The 14084-nt window shown below is 41.3% G+C and overlaps 1 protein-coding gene across 1 annotated transcript in view; it reads left to right on the forward strand.

Annotated features, from left to right (window-relative positions):
• Positions 1-2260: 2260 nt before the first annotated feature.
• The window catches only part of lpar1 (lysophosphatidic acid receptor 1), a 37396-nt gene continuing 25572 nt past the window's right edge, over positions 2261-14084 (forward strand). Inside the window, exon 1 of the mRNA XM_053516384.1 lies at positions 2261-2547. The gene's annotated coding sequence lies outside the window, so the exon portion shown is untranslated. The remainder of the gene's footprint in view (positions 2548-14084) is intronic.

Genomic DNA, 14084 nt, shown 5'->3' on the forward strand with positions numbered 1-14084 from the left:
TCTTTCTTTCTTTTTTTTGCATGAGACATTTGGTCTTAACAACCTCTACCTGATGTTATGCTATAAGCGGTGCACACACGTCAAATGAAAGTAAACGTCATGGGTAATGTATACACATGGAAACAGAGTTGATGTAGGTTACGGAAATGTAAATGATTTGCATTAAGGAAACAGCTTATGTACAGTACAGAGGATGTACAGTCTGAAAATAAATACTAATTATGTTTATTCAGGAAATGCAGTTGATGTACAAACTTGTCACCAAAGCCCTCACAAAAGCTCAGGAAGAGTTTCAGCACACTTTGCAAAGAGAAAAAAATCATTTGTATACCCACAGACCAGAAATGAATATATAAATGGAGTAAAATGATTAAGTGAGTACAGTGAAGAACAAAATGGTGAAACAAAAAAATATTTCATAAACACATGTCTTCAGTCATGACTCAGCTGCTAACCTGTACCTAAAGGTGATGGTAAGTTCATTCTTTTGGATAGTATGGTTTAATTTGGTTCACTGAAGAGATAGATAGATAGATGGATAGATAGAGAGAGAGAGAGAGAGAGAGAGAGAGAGAGAGAGCTGAATGACACCACTTCTCACCTACCTATAATAATCATCCTGACATCTTTCATAGCCGTTCACAGTATCTGCCCCTAGTTTCTGGTATGTCCTGATGTTGCCAGCAGTCCCAATCTGTTCACCTGGAGTTTCGGGAAAAACAATAAGGTTCCACTCCCAGAACTGACACTCTCTGGGTGTTATTGTTTTGCCCACTTTTTTGTAAACTCTCAAGTCTTGTGTGTGAAAATCAAATCCAAAGAAGATCAGCAGTTTTATACCACAGTTAAAATTATGAAATCACATGTTTCCTCATTCTGAACATTCCCTACTCTGTACATGAGGCAGGACCTACCAGTAAGTTTATGGGAGATGGATGGAAACTGGAGAACCCCATGGAAACCTATGCGGCCACAAGAAGAATGCTAAACTCTGCTCAAGCAGTAACAATACTACACAATAATATCATCCTTGTCATTTTTTTTTGGTTAAATAATATCTCGCCTTTCATGAACTTTCTTCCCGATCCTGTCATATTTGAACAAACACTGTATTGATGGAGGTGTAAAGTAGTACCTAAAAGGACTTAACTTATGGCTTATAAACCATATAAATCATAGATTTTTATTTAAATTCATTTTCTTTAAAGTGGTTCATGAGTTATCTTCCAGGGTTGGGATTCAAATCTGTGAATGTGGAGTTTATACGTTCTCCCTCATGCTTGGTGTTTCCAAATTGCCCATAGGTTTATGATTAGGTGTGTTAGTCTGTGCGCCAGCTCCTGGGATAGGCTCCAGGCTCGCTCACATACCAAGTACACCTAATAAGTGGTATGGAAAAATGAATGAATCTATGGTACCAATGCTTGACTTGACTTCAAGCAGTTTGGTCGGAATGTGTTATTTTTGTGCAGCTCTGTCTGATCATTCTTAACTCAGGACTAAAATAGTGCAACAGGAAGCAATTTAAATTCTTAATTTGTGGCATCCGTGATGAAAGGGAAAGTCCAAAAGAGCAATTCGGAGACTCTTCATGAATAGTATTCCTTTTTGTTTGGTTTATAGTTTAAGATTTAAGGTTAGACTTTTTTTTTTTTCAATTAAGGCAGAATCACACGTGCAGATTACCAGATTACCACCCACAGGCACATATAGGTGAGCACTGTTGTCTCACACCTCCTGGGTTGGGGGTTCAAATCTCACCTCCAGTTTGTCTTGTGTTTTCATGTTCTCCCATGCTTTGTAGGTCCCCAAAAATTGTTTCCAAATTGCCTGAAGTGTATGATGGGGTGTGTGAGTGTTAGCCTGTGCCATGAGATTAGAGTTGGCACCCTGTCCAGGATCTCGTCTGGCTTGAGCTCTGATTTCCATGCGACCCAGTGCGACCTTTAACAAAATAAGAGGGATAAATAAAAAAAAAAGAATGATTTTCATAGTGGCTTTCACTCAGATGGTTTATATACTTATATTATAAATAAATAAATAAATAAATAAATAAATAAACAGTTAAAACTTATTCCTTATTTCACACAGTTAACTTAGACAGCTCTTCATGAACTTTTTTCAACTCTGACAATCTGTTTCCAATTTTCCACGCAGAAAGTGTGTGTGTGCGTGCGTGTGTGTGTGCGCGCGCGCGCGCGTGTGTCTCGCGTGACGTCACGGGGCAGACTCGCCGCTCTCCGGACTGCAGCACTTTTTTTTTCCCTCCTCCTGCTGCGTGAATCTAACGGAAAGGTGGATCACTATTCCAGTCGCGTCTCCATGCGCGTTATTCCCCTGGATGTACAATGAATATACAATACCACTGTGGACTTTACGACGCGAAACATTCTTTCAGTCCTTGATACTTCTTTTTTCTGCCTCTTCTTTTCTTCTTTAATTTCTGTTAAAGAAACGGACCACCTCAGCTGATCTTCCCGGGACAAACTTGTGGAGCTATCCCTACAATCAAACGGATCATTTTGGAATTTTGGAAGCGTTCCACCTGTAAGTAGATATAACTTATTTTTTTATTTTGTATATATTTTTGTTGTAAAGAATAATAAGTCAGTGTGATGCCTGTTGATTGATTGCATTAATCAGCCTCTTAGATATACAGCATCTGGTCTGTTATATATCGCACGTAAACTATGCGTAACCCCCTAAAAAGTCAGAGGAGGGCTAATTTAATAATCATTTCGGGAATCTCTGCAGCACCAGGTTCCTGGAAGCACTTTTACAAGCTGAAAGAAAAAAATATATATAACAACAACGACACATAAAACATGTTCCAGGAAACTTTTCGCATTTATAAAGTGTGTGAAATAAACTAGGAGTGGAGGGTATACTAGAGCACAGTCTAGTCCAACCTCTGGCTGTGGTGGTGGTGGTGATAACGCGTGGCACACACACACACACACACACACACAGATGCAAAAAGTTTTATTACACTTTGAAACAATGTCGAGATAACGATTTGCACTTCAAAGTTGCATGAACTCCAAATACAGGTTCTTTAATCTTGTACAAATCAGTAGAACACAAATAAATACATAAAGGTCTGATGTGTCGGGACCCGGTTTGCGCAGCTGCGAAGGTCAGCAGCATCACAACTTTCCCCAAGGGTGTCTATGAGACGCACGTCCTGTTTACACCCAGTGACATTCTCATTTCACCGAAAAAAAAAAAAAAACTCTTTCCGTATTAGGCTACAGGACTAAACTTGGAACCGACCGGATTTTGCATCCTTATTCCAGTTTTAAGACCGAATTGCTAAATGTGTAAGGCAGGGCAGATTCACAGAGCGTGATAGTAGAGTGCTGGTTTTGGACCGAGCCCAGTGTACCCGCCTTAGATCGAGTAATGTAGTGCACATCTGGGTGGAGGGCTGCACTCCTCACACTGCCGCCACATCCCTCTCCAGAGTCATGTCTATCCGCCTCATGCATACACCCAAAGCCTGCTCCTGGAATGCGTTATGTTTATTTTATTAGGGGTTATTTTATTATGCTCAATCTAGCAATCTAATGCACATTTAATCAGCGGGTGTTTTAAATCCCCCCCCCCCCCCCCTTTTTTTTAATTGGGCGAGATTGATTAAAGGAATTCTAGAACTGAAATAAGCCCAGATTCTAGAACTGTCGCACATCTTCGAATTTCAGTCCTGCCGTTCTAGAACTGTTCTCAGAACTGTTGCCAATCATCCAATTACCACTCTAGGATCCCTGCCATTGAATAGGGGTTTGTTTAGGACATTATTATTATTATTATTATTATTATTATTATGTCCAATGTCAAGGTCACTCCAGCAGATGGACACTGTTTGATCTGGCTGGTTAAAATACTACACCGTTGCCTGGCGACGACCGCCTTCCCGTGGCCACACCCCCTATTGACAGTGTCATGTGATGCAGCAGAACCTGTTATGGTTTTTTGTTTGTTTTTGTTTTTTTGTTTTTTTGTTTTTTTTTGGGGGGGGGGGGGCACATATTCACATTAGAATGACATTTAAAATATCAATAATAAAGGAAATAGACTTATTTAAAATAGTTATAAAAAGTTCCCTAAAGGAGATCATCCTATATTTTCAATGTTGTGTCCAGGTTTTTATTTAATATTAGGCACTCGTAAGAATGGGATGACTTAAATACGTGATAATATTATGATAAGAATTTGATAATCTTATTAATATATATAATATATATTAATATAATATAATATAATATATGTAGGTGCATGTTATTCACAAGTTCTGACGCGTGTCTTTAGTTACACAGTGTCACTGACGACATCAGACGTTTCGTTGATTTCTTTGTCTCTTGTTTATTTTCAACATCAAAAACAACGGTTGTTACAGTTTCTTGCATAAATCCACTGTAGTCACGACAAGTCGCTTGCTGTGTTCTGTAGCTTCAATAGATTACAGTTACAACAACTTATTTTACTGTATTCCTTTTAGCTTACTGTCTCACGTTATCACGGTCAAAAGCTTGTGTGCTCCAAACCTTTCTGTATCCTTCCGTGTCTTAACAACAACTACAACTAACGTGCGTGATAGACATGGAACTGCATAACTGTGGGATGATGTCACAGAACAACCCATGAAGTGATGTCACAATACAAATTATATTTATGATACTTAATGCTTAATGCTTAACTACTAAACTGAAATAAGATAAACATAACAACAAATCACAAGAATGAAATATGGCCCTTACATTTCCAGCCCCTAATTGACAGGCAGGAAGACTGACAATTACACACATTTTTTGTTTGTTGTTTTTTTTTTTTTTACAATTGGGCCACAACATTTACTATTGGATTAAAATTTGAATTAACTTTCTTAACACTTTAGAATTAACTTTCTTAACACTTTAGAATTAACTTTCTTAACACTTTAAACATTTTTTTTTTAACGGTTTAACTTAAGGTATTCATATTGCTGCGTACCAAATGAAAGGAACATGACTACTTTATAAGGTAATTAACAGTCCATTTCACATATCAGGCACAGCTTATCGATGGGTCTTTCCAGGGTACTGGTTTTAGTTTTGACCAGTACACGCCTCACAAGTCCTTTTTTATCAGGGAACACTTTCGTGATCCGTCCGACGACCCATGAATTTCTTGGAGAAGACTCATCAATTATTAGAACTACGTCTCCAATCGAGAGGTTTTTTCTCACCTGAGACCATTTTTGGCGCTCCTGAAGCAAGGGCAAGTATTCACGCACCCATCGCTTCCAGAATAGGTCGGCAAGATACTGAATTTGCTTCCACTTGCGACGTGCGTAAGTGTCCTCTTTTTTGAAAAGACCAGGGGGCAAGTTTGGCTGTTTTTTCATCAGCAGCAGGTGGTTAGGTGTCAGGGGCTCCAGGTCTGTGGGATCGTCTGTAGCGGTGGTGAGGGGACGGTCATTTATTATAGCTTCCACCTCACACAGGAATGTGTGCAAGCTCTCGTCGTTTAGTGTTTGTTCTTTTAGTACAGACCTCAAGATTTTTTTAACTGACCTTATCTGCCTTTCCCATATTCCACCGAAGTGAGACCCAGCAGGAGGATTAAATATCCATTGTATCCCCTTTTGCATGAGGACGCCTTCAATTTTTGACTGATTCCACTGTTGGATAGCTTTACGCAATTCAGTCTCAGCGCCTATGAAGTTTGTTCCATTATCACTTCTCATAACTGACACCTGGCCTCTTCTGCACATGAAGCGTCGAATAGCATTTAAGCAGGAGTCTGTATCTAATGACTGCGCGACTTCAATGTGCACGGCTCTTGTTGTCAGACAAGTAAACAATACGCCATATCTTTTAACATTACTTCTACCCCGTTTGACCTCGAAGGGTCCAAAATAGTCTACCCCTACGTTAGTGAACGGTGGGTGATCTGGTGTTATTCTATCGGGTGGCAGTTCTGACATTTTTTGTTCACTATTCTTCGCTCTGATCTTTCTGCATGTCACACAACTGGACAGAAACTTTCTCACAAGGGAATTTGCTGTCGGAATCCAGTCTGCCGCAATTTTGAAAGCATATAATTCCTTCCACAATGTCCGACCTGTTCGTGAGTGTTTCTTAAGATTAAAGTTGTAATGTGTGAGTCTTTGGGTATAATGACAGGGTGTTTTGCATGCTCAGGCATTGCAGACCTACCAAGACGTCCTCCTACTCTTAGCACTCCATCCTGCATTACTGGATCTAGTTTGGAGAGACAACTGTTTCTTTTTACGGAAGCATTACCCTTTTGTAACATGGAAATTTCGTCTTTGAATTTTTGGTTTTGAACGAACTTAATGACTTCGTTTTCTGCCCTTGTTAAGTCCTTAATTGATAGAGACTTATGGTTTTCTATTATTGAGTTGTTTGCCTGTCCCTTAATCCTTTTCGTTCTCTGTTTAAGCATGTCTTTAACGCAAAGAATCCAGGCAACAGATCTTTTCAACTTATACCAGTCGGAGTGATAGTTAATCAGTTTACTCACGGCATCTGTGCTCTCTGTAGTTTTTACGAGGTTCGCTGAGGCTGAGTGTTTAATCTCAATGTCATCCTCTTTCGTCGACAGATCGTGAATGTTTTCAGGCCATTTACTCTCTGGTGTTTTAAGAAAGGGCGGACCATGGATCCAATTGTTGTTTTTCATGAATTTTTCACAGGAAACTCCTCTGGAAGCAGCGTCGGCTGGGTTTTTTAAAGTGTTGACGTACCTCCACTGCTGTGGCTTGGTTGACTCTCGTATGATGGAGATTCTGTTAGCGACAAAGGTTTTAAAGCGAAGTTTTTCATTAACAATGTATCTCAAAACAGTTGTGCTGTCGGTCCAAAACACAGAGTCCAGCAGTTCTATTTCCAGTTGACCTTTCAGCATTTTGTCGTTGTTTACGGCGACCACTGCCGCTGTCAATTCCATTCGGGGGATAGTAGTTTGTTTCAAGGGCGCTACGCGAGAATTCCCCATCATGAATGCACAGTGTGTAAGTCCATCAGCATTTACTAACCTAATATATGAGACAACTCCATATCCCATTTCACTTGCATCTGAGAAGTGGTGAAGTTGTGCTGTATTTGTGACTCCAAAGTCAACTGGTTTTACGCATCTTGCTACACTAAACTCAGACAATTGATGCAACTCGTGTAGCCAGGCCCTCCATCTTTTTATAAATTGTTCGGGAATGTCATCGTCCCAAGCAAGTCTCTCTTTACATAACTGCTGCATTAAGATCTTAGCTGGCAGTATGACTGGTGCAAGGAAGCCTAAGGGGTCATAAATTGAACTAGTGACTGACAAGATTCCTCTTCTAGTCACAGGCCGCTCTTTTAAGCTAATCTTGAACTTGAGCGTGTCTGAATTAATACACCACAGCACCCCTAGAGCCCTCTCAACAGGGAGTACGTCTTTACTCAAATCTAAGTCCCTCATGTCTTTAATTCTCTCACCCTCAGGGATGGAAGCTAGCAATGTACGACTATTACTTGCCCACTTGGTGAGGTGAAACCCTCCACTTGCGCACAGTTTGGTGAGATTACTATATAGCGCAACTGCTTGGCTATGACTAGAGACAGACTTCAAGCAGTCGTCTACATAAAGGTTTTTAAGTACTGTGTTGACTGCCTCGGCAGATGCATTGCTGCGGTTTTCTTCTGCTGTTTTCCTAAGGGCGAAGTTAGCTACACTTGGAGATGATTTTGCACCAAACAAATGAACAACCATTTTATACTCAACCAAGTCCTGACTCACGTCTCCATTCGGCCACCACAGGAAACGCAACAAGTCTGTGTCCTTTTCCGGAACTCTGACCTGATAGTACATGGCTTCCACATCTGCCATCATGGCAACTTCTTCTTGTCTAAAGCGTGCGAGCACCCCAATGAGTGAGTTTGTCAGGTCGGGTCCCTGCAGAAGCTCGCTATTTAATGATATTCCCTGATAGCTAGCAGCACAGTCAAAGACTACCCTTAGCTTTTTCTTTTGAGGATGGTGCACACCATGGTGAGGTATGTACCACACCTGCCCGTCTTGTCGACTTAGGTGGGGTGTGGGGACCTTGACTGCATGACCCTTCTCAAACATGTCATTCATGAAGTTTAAATACTCTTTGTAAAAGGAGCGGTTATGCTTAAACTTCCGTTTGAGGTTCAGAGCGCGCTGCATGGCTGCGCTTCGGTTATTGGGCATTTGAATAGCTGCTTTCTTAAATGGGAGACCGATGTAGAAGTGATTATCGGTAAATTGCAGGGAGTTAGTTACAGAGTCTAAAAACTGATAGTCCTCTTGTGACAACTCAGCTTTGTCATCACAGTTCCGTTCAGGAAAATCATGGTTGTACTGTTGTATCAGCATTTGTTCTACACTTTCGATGGAGACTCTGTTGACTGCAACGCTCACTTGCTCATTGTCACATGTGCCTTCCTCGACCGACTCTCGAAGAGGTCCATTTATGGTCCATCCGAGAGCAGTCTTTACTGCATATGGCCCATTGTGCCTGCTGTTAATCACTCGCCATGGTTCTAGGAGCCTGTGCTCTTTGTTACCTATGAGAATTTCAACGCCAGCATTAATGTAAGGCAGTTTTACTTCGCTGAGGTATGGCCACTTATCGATGTCGTGCTGTTGTGAAATATTTTCCACTGAGACTGGGATACTCTTTTGTGTGAACACTTTGGGGAGTTCAACAAAGGTGTTTTCTTCCAGACTGCTAACCTCTAGATCAGTAAGCACGTAGCTTTTTACTTGTTTCTTCGCGTTCAGGGTGCTTAACATGATGTCAATTTTTTTACCTTGTACGTTTAATCGCCTTGCTAGTGACTCTGTACAAAATGTAGCAGAGCTACCTGGGTCCATAAAGGCGTATACTTTTACTGTCTTGTTGCCTTTTTTGGACTTTATTTTAACAGGTACTATGGAGAGAATACAGTCATCTCCAGCCCTGATACACGCACTCGTTTCGTGACTCGCTGCAACAGGCAATGTTTGAACTGGTTCGGTTTCGTCAGCCTTTGCGATCGCTTGAGCTGTGTCTTTTGCTGCAATGTGTAGCATGCGAGGATGTTTCTTTGAGCACAGCTGACAGGTAATTTTCTTCGTGCAGTCTTTGCTTAAATGTCCTTTTACTAAACAGCCAAAGCAGAATCCATTCTTTTTTAGAAAGTCCAATTTGACCTTATATGTCTCATTGTTAAACTTGTGGCATTCGTCTAGGGTATGATCTTGCTCACAGGATGCACAAGGTTTAGTGAAGGCACTAATAACTAATGCACCACTACTCTTTACTGTGATTGAGTCTCTATGATTTTTACCAACCTGTTTTACGCCGGTCGCAAAGCTGCTGCCCCTCTTTTCTTCAGTTTTTTGCTTGAATCCTGGAGAGGATTTGCTGCTGTGTTTTTTACCACTAGTCGTTGTACCACTAGTTGAAACGTTCAGGTCTCCAAAGAGTGGGTTGGACATTACCTTTGCTTCTCGTTCTACGAATTTCATCAGCTGCACAAACTTAGCTCTTTCCTGATTGCGCTCCTCGTACTTGTATACGTGGCTTCTCCATTTTTCACGCAATTTGTATGGCAGTTTTGAGGCAACACCTCTCAAGTTGGTAGCATTGTCTAGCTCATCCATGTAGTCGATGCTTGACATGGTATTGTAACATTCTACTAGGAACAGGGAGAAGGTTTTTAGCGACTTTCCGTCCTCTGACTTTATTTCCGGCCAGTTGAGTGCCTTTTGCATCAGCGTTGTAGCGATTATTTGTCTATTTCCGAAATTGTCATGTAACAGTTTCATAGCCTCTGCGTAGCCACGATGTTCTGGCATGAGCAGGCAGCTTCTCACTAGGTTCTTAGGCTGTCCTTCAGTATACTGCTCGAGAAAGAACAGCCTATCATGATTGCTATCAGTGTTGGTTTCGATGGCGTGTTTAAAGGCTCTTACGAAGGACGTGAACTCAAGAGGGTCACCATAGAATGGAGGGACGTTGCGCGAGGGTAAGGAATGTTGCCTCTGACTCTTTGCAAACATTTCTGTAAGATCTGCCTGAAGTGGCATCCTACCCTGAGGCTCCACTATGTCAGTGTTGTAAAGTGAGTGTTCGTTACCTTGGGTGGGCCGTTCCATTAAGGTGCTTGACATTATGGGTTTGGCACTCACTGGCATGCTTAAGTGGGTTGCTCGGAGGCGTGATGGCAGCTCGAGGTATTCCGTTGCCGAACTGTGGTTGCAGTGGTCGTTTTGCTCTGGTTCCGAGGGGCGTGCACCACTCGTTTCGACGACCACGCTCCGTCTGGCAGGATGTTGTTTTTTGCGGTTCTGGTAAGAATTTAGTTCAGCATCGGCCATTGCAAGCGCCGTTTCAATTTCCAGCCTTTCCTTTTGTGCCTTTAATTGTGCTTGTTTAGCCTTTAGTTGTGCTTCCTCCAGCTCCAGCGCCTGCCGATCTCTCAAAGTTGCTGCTTTAGCCAGCAAAGCTGCTCTGTTGGCTTCTGCCTTTTTTAGTCGAGCTTCGGATGCTGCTGACGTTAAGGACCTCTTGGATGCCGATGACGTTACGCTTCCTTGCCTTTGGGGGGCGGGCGTCTTACGCTCCGCCATTGACACACTGTCGTTTGGCGAGACTCCATCGTCAACTGTTTGAGACGGCTTAAAGCGGTTACTAGTGTCCGCGATCCACGACTCCACTCTTATCATGAATTCCGTGCAGCGCGTTAATCTAGGGTGATACCAGTGGTGCTGATCGGTTTCACGCTCTTCATCCTTTACGCACGATCGCACTGTTACATTACTTTCAATAAAGTCTTTTAGCAGCGCTTTATATTGGCGGCTCTTGGCCTTAACGTCATGCAAATTACAAGCATTGTCCATAAGCGCCTCTAGTTCATTGTATAATACAGTCAACTGACTCCACTTGCCTTCTCTGGCGCTCTTCAGTTCGTCGAGCACCATCACCTGCTCAGATTCGGCGATAGCGGCGTCGTCCTCGCCGTGTGACATGGTGAAGTTTAAGGCAGGCAAGTCCTCTTCTCGCTTTCGGTTTCGGTTGATGCGCGTTTTTGAAGTCGCACGCGCGCTCTTCACAATCTTAAGTCACTTATCTTCATTTCTGCGGCGGAGCCAAGCTTTTGACTTTAATGTAGGTGCATGTTATTCACAAGTTCTGACGCGTGTCTTTAGTTACACAGTGTCACTGACGACATCAGACGTTTCGTTGATTTCTTTGTCTCTTGTTTATTTTCAACATCAAAAACAACGGTTGTTACAGTTTCTTGCATAAATCCACTGTAGTCACGACAAGTCGCTTGCTGTGTTCTGTAGCTTCAATAGATTACAGTTACAACAACTTATTTTACTGTATTCCTTTTAGCTTACTGTCTCACGTTATCACGGTCAAAAGCTTGTGTGCTCCAAACCTTTCTGTATCCTTCCGTGTCTTAACAACAACTACAACTAACGTGCGTGATAGACATGGAACTGCATAACTGTGGGATGATGTCACAGAACAACCCATGAAGTGATGTCACAATACAAATTATATTTATGATACTTAATGCTTAATGCTTAACTACTAAACTGAAATAAGATAAACATAACAACAAATCACAAGAATGAAATATGGCCCTTACAATATACATCATACTATTTTTTTTTTCTGAAGTGTGTATACATCTCTCTCTCTCTCTCTCTCTCTCTCTCTCTCTCTCTCTCTTGTTGAGAAAAGTTGTACAAAAGTTGTACTTTTCCTGTCTAGGTTTCTAGGTTATCTTTGGTATTTGCTGCATTATCTCTTCCCTGGAATTCCCTGGAAATAGAAATATAATGTGCATTCATGGTAGATGATTAGACCTTATGGAACACTGGTGTAGCTTCAAAGCATTAATCAAAAAGATAATAAAAGGTTAACCATAGGAACCTTCCCAAGTAAAATATAGGTCTAAAAACTAATAGTACATAAGATCATCCTCCGATAGCACCACCCCAGCAACAATTTGGTGTTTTATTTCTGAGAATGTAAGGGTGGCACCTGCTACGCTGTTCTCCCACATGACCAAGCCCCTATATATTTTTAGTCTCTCTGTGAACATTTATCCATAATTTCTTTTTTAATAACAGCTCATGTTTTTTTTAATCATCTGGTCACAATACTAACTATAATTACATCAAGCTCTCCTTCATCTTTACAGGAAGTGCATGCTATCTCATGGTCTTTTGATCTATTGCACCACAGATGCACTTCCAATTAAACCCAGAGGCACCAGCTCAGTTTTATCACGGTTCTTATTATGTAAAAAAAAAAAAAAAAAAGGGGGGGGGGGGGGGGATGGCAGCCTAGTTTCCTTAGAGACTCTAAAACCCAAACCCTTTTACTTTGCTTTACAAGTAGGTGGGGACATAAGTGAAGGACTGATGTTTTAATTTAGATACGGCTAATGAATAGATCTTTATGGGTACATAGTGATTTCAGGGTTTTTTGCTTACCAGGAACATAGTGATTTCAGTGTGTGTGTTTGCAATTTACCAGAATTGCATGGAGACTCCTATAAACATTGCCTCCCTTGTAAGTAAGCAACCTAAAGATTGCTTAAGGTATTGGCCTGGCCATTGCATCATATACATTGCATTAATCAGCAACAAAATGCTTAGTTACAGGCGCACATACCATATTGTGTAAAATACAATAATAATAATAATAATAATAATAATAAAACACTTATTGTATTTATTGTGTGCTTGAATAACAGTGTCATTTTTATTGCCCAAGGCTTAATATGATGAGAAAGTGGTCTGGAATTAGCTAGGCAGGAAAAGAAACACACACAGACAGACGCACACACACACACAGACACACATTTTTTTGTCACCTCCCAGGTTAGGTAGGGTGCAGCTATTCTGCCCTTCCTGTCCTGTGCTGACTGGAAAAATTAAACTCTGAAATGTGTTTAGTGCCCTTCAATTAAAGGAATGGTGCTCCCTCAAAAGAATGAGTCCCTATGGACCAGGCCATGCTGTTGCAACCTGCTGCAGTAAATGGCTTGTTCTATCGTGTTGTTGTGTGGTCTCCGTGCACGGCAGCTGAGTATAAATAAACCAGTTTATGGTTATGTTTATGGTTAAATTTGGGATATTTTCTTTTTTCTGCACTGGATCTGGAATGCATGGGAGCTTTGTAGTGATAAATGGCCGATAAGTCCAAACAATATTATCTGTAATACTGCTGGTTAAAGTGAGTGACCTTGTATCTAGACTTCCTGTAATATATTGCCTGGGGTTAAGAATAAAAGCCACATCCTGTGACGAAAACTCTTTTGCTGCGATAGGTGCATATAACATAAGGCATTCTATATGTCTGTTTGTTTACACGTCTGTTTTTTGTAATTATTATATTACATTTACTGAGTGCATACATCCCTGAAGATAGATCTCTATGACCTACACAAAATGGTTGTTATGGCAACATAATGGAAAAATGGAAACATAATGGAGTGTTTTGGTGTTAGCTCCTAAAAACTAAAAATGTTCCAGAACGAAATGCAGTTAAACTACACAGTTGTGCGGAAACTGTGTACAAGATTTCAACCAAGATAGCCGCTCTTCACACCTCTATGTTCTTCTTGGCCATCCTATTCCAGATTTAATCCTCCTTTGCTGTTATAATAACATCCACTCTTCTGGGAAAGCTTTCCACTAGATTTTTGGAGTGCGTCTGCGAGAAATTCCCAGCATTCCCGAGGTCAGGTATCGAGGACTGGCCAAGAGCCAGCTGTGCTCCAGTTAATCACAAAAGTCTTCAGTGGAGCTCAGGTCAGGGTTCTGTGCAGGTGCTTGAATTGATGCTACAGTATGTAGCGTGTGTAATCATTTGGTCCACACACCAAGTAGTTCCTTTGATTAGGGGGTAGAGTGAGATTTGGGCTTTCAGCCTCGTGTTAGAAGCTAGTTAGCTTTGCAGCTTGCATTAGCCATGAACAAAAGGCAATACGGAACAACCCTGAAGGAATAATTAAGAAGAATATGCTGTTATGCTCTATATCAGCACTCATGGAATGCTTCTCGTCCTA

Source organism: Clarias gariepinus, chromosome 17 (genome assembly GCF_024256425.1).
Source record: "Clarias gariepinus isolate MV-2021 ecotype Netherlands chromosome 17, CGAR_prim_01v2, whole genome shotgun sequence".
NCBI lineage: Eukaryota > Metazoa > Chordata > Actinopteri > Siluriformes > Clariidae > Clarias > Clarias gariepinus.